This window comes from Octopus bimaculoides, chromosome 23, assembly GCF_001194135.2.
Source record: "Octopus bimaculoides isolate UCB-OBI-ISO-001 chromosome 23, ASM119413v2, whole genome shotgun sequence".
Classification (NCBI taxonomy): domain Eukaryota; kingdom Metazoa; phylum Mollusca; class Cephalopoda; order Octopoda; family Octopodidae; genus Octopus; species Octopus bimaculoides.
In genome coordinates this window covers 32,847,882-32,851,671 of record NC_069003.1, presented here as the reverse complement: position 1 = coordinate 32,851,671, position 3,790 = coordinate 32,847,882, and positions in this window count along the sequence as shown.

Genomic DNA, 3,790 nt, shown 5'->3' with positions numbered 1-3,790 from the left:
GAAGGTAGCGAGGAGAGAAGTTTCGGATCAGACGACCCACATAAATTGGAATTTCTCCGTTTTGACACGGATTTTTTTCTAATGCTTTCCACCAAAGTCTTCAGAATGATGGGTGGCATCTTTTCATGAAAAAAAAAAGAAAAAATTTTGAAAATTGTTTTTTTTCACTCCCACCACCCACTCACCACCCCAGTTTGAAATGATTTTGGCCATTTTTTTTACCTCTACGTACTTAAAACCCATGAGAGAAATAGTTTAAGTTTTAAAAAACATTGTTAATAATTTCAGAGGAAAATGTGTGATTTAAGGGAGATCTGGCTGTTGTTTCTAGCACATCCTAAAACTTCCCTTCACGTTTCTTTCTCACTCACACATCTATTGATATTTTTCAATATTTTTCTCCACATAAATAAATTTTATGGAATGATAATGTCAAAGTAATACATGTAGTCCCAACCAAGTGAGGCTGTGTTATGTGTGCATATAAGTAAAAAAAACACCTAAAAACATCTTTAGTGTTCATATTAATCTGTCAAATATAATACTTATTTGTTCACGTTATTTTGACTTATTCAAGTTCAAGAGGGGTGCCCACAATATTTGCTTTTAACTTTGTAAATTTTTTACATACAGATTTGAAATTTTCAAACAAAAATTTACAACAAGAAAAAAAAAAAAAAAATGGTAGGTCTACTTATACACCAAAGAAAACTTTGGAGGGCCAAAAATTCCACATGAAATGCAGCAAGATTTGAAAAGCTAGTGATGTTTGTACATTTACACTGCATGTTTACATTATATACTACATTGAGTTGCTTGCCATAAAATACAGTATTAACAAGTTTTCTCTTCACAGTAAAAAAAAAACAACAATGTTAAAGTACACTTGTATTGCTGCATTGGTTAATTTAATTTGAGTGTTATGCTATTAGACATAATATTTATCTTACCAGCTAATATCAATACATGAAGCCAACCTGACCTCAACGTGTTTTATGATATAATAACTGATTGAAGGAGATCACTTAAGTGGATTGATTGACAGTATTAAGAAATAGTTTCTGGATATATCTTTTATCGTTTACTTGTTCCAGTCAGTGGACTGTGGTCATGCTGGAGCCCCACTTTGATGAGTTTTAGTTGAATAAATCAATCCCAGTACTTAGTGTTTTTTTTTTTTTTAAGGTCTGGTATTTATTCTGTAGATCTCTTTTGCTGAACTGCTAAGTTATGGGGACATAAACAAATCAACACTGGTTGAATAACTGTGAGTGGGTGAGTGGTCGGGGTGACAAACACAGCCACAAATACATATGCTCACATATATGTATATACATATGTGTGTGTGTGTGTGTATATATATATATACACACACACACACATATATATGTATATATACACCGCTGACCACTACATTTATTTCTTTTTCTCCTTGTTTCTTTCTGTGTTCCTTTCAGTTGAAGAGCGTAGGCTCGAAACGTCAAAGACTTTCTCTATTCCCGAGTGTTATGCTAATACATCCATTTGTTGTTTACACCACCTGTCTTCGTCTGTTGCTTTTTCATAAATTCTCCCATATATATATGGCGTTAGGAAGGGCATCCAGCTGTAGAAACTCTGCCAAATTTAGAATAGAGCCTGGTGTTGCCATCCGGTTTCACCAGTCCTCAGTCAAATCGTCCAACCCATGCTAGCATGGAAAGCGGACGTTAAACGATGATGATGATGATGATGATGATATATATATATATATACATACACACATATATATATACATATAATCACTGAAGTTAAAGTCTGGTCATAGAGTGACCAACGGTTTCACATCCATGAAAGCCACAGCTTTGTGAACAGCTCATCAGACTCTATACAAAGACAAATTCAACTCTTCATCTCTCAGACAGGGAAAGTTGTTATATGGTCAATTGGTCAAAAGGTCACTAGAGAATAAAAGGTCTGGCATTGGTGAAGGTGGGTTATCTCCCCTAGATCAGCTATAATGGATTGTAAAAGACTCTTACAAGCTTAATCAGCTTAGAATCCCAATTTTGCAGCAGGTAGAGCTTGAAACTGATACATTGTGTATCGAAAGGTATAATATGTCTATGTAGAGCAAATATCGACTGGGATACAGGGATCCCAGACAGACAGAATTCCCTATTCTCCCATATATATATGTATAGTACAGATATAATTGTAACTAATGATGTAATTTAATAGATATATTTCTGGTAATTACTAATATGCTTTATTAAGGATATTTCTTAATTCTTCCTCTCTGAAGATAGAATACTTGGCTTTTATATGGAGATTTTTGCTCAGTGAAACATCTGCAAGAGATTTTATGCCTACCTTCTTAATCCTGTATTTATTCTAACAACTCCACAAATTATGTTAGATTCCATGCTCTCAAGTAATACCACATGTTTTGCCTGTTCATTTTTTCTTTCTAACATATGTATGTATTTATGTGTGCATGCATGTACAGGGTGTCCCCAAAAAAAATCTACACACATACTGAATGATTATAAAATCAAGTGTTTATTAATATATATTTCATTTTTAAAAATTTAATAGACTCTCTAGACAGAATTTGATTTTCTCATGAATGCCTCTTTTCAAACTGATGACCATTCTGATCTCGGCATTGCTGATAATGCAAGATAGCAGAATTACAAACATCAAGAAAAATTTCATTCAGTATCTGTGCACATTCCCATTCAATGGCTGACTGCAATTTATCGACTGTTGCTGGTTTTGTATGATAAACTTTATCTTTTAACTATCCCCATAAAAAAAGTCTAGTGGTGTGAGATTCATTGAATGCAAAAGGCATTCCACTGAACCTCTTTTGTCCAATCTACTTGTTTAGCAAAATCTTATCAAGGTAGTCTCTTACATTGCTATGATAGTATGGGGGTACCCCATCTTGTAGTGTAGCTTGGAGTGATTCTGGACCACTTGGAAAAAATGTTAAAATATTACACCAGAAAGGATGCTGTCTGCCACTGCTTGTCATCTCATGCTAATTCTGACAATAAAAGTCTTAAGCTTATGATGTCATGTGGTTTATATTTATTTTACGGAACATTAGAAGAACAATCTTATGAAGTAATATAGTTTTGATTTCATTGCTATAATTTATAAGGGAAGCATGTCTGCCCTTGCTTCCATGGACCGCATGCCTAATACATCCTTTTGTTGTTTACACCACCTGTCCTCGTCTGTTGTTGTTGTTTTTCGTACATTTTCCCATATATATACACACACACAAATATACACATGCATACACAAAGTATACATATACACAGGTCCCTACTAGCAATCAATATGTACATACCAGTTGCCAGGAATGTGTTTCATGTGTAAATTTAGTCTATTCAATTGTGTTACACCACTAAATTTGGTGGCTATTTAAGCAATGTGATTGTGGATGGCCATTGGATTGGATGTGGTTCTGAAGAAGGAATAAGAACTCCTGAAATATGCATATACTCACCCATTCCCTCTATCTTCAATCACATTGTTTATATAGACCAGAGGTTTTCAAACTTCTTGGGCACCACCCACCATGGCTACATAATACCCTCAGCGCCCCCACCCCTATTTTTATGTATAAATAAATATTTTATATTTTACTAATTTATATATACTATGAATCATTTGATATTTAATATATTATATAATTTGTATACAATATTATAATAAATTCACAGCATCCCCCCCAATTCACTGCCTTCCTCCCAACGCCTCCTTTTTCCTTATGCCCGCCCCCTTAAGCACTAGCACC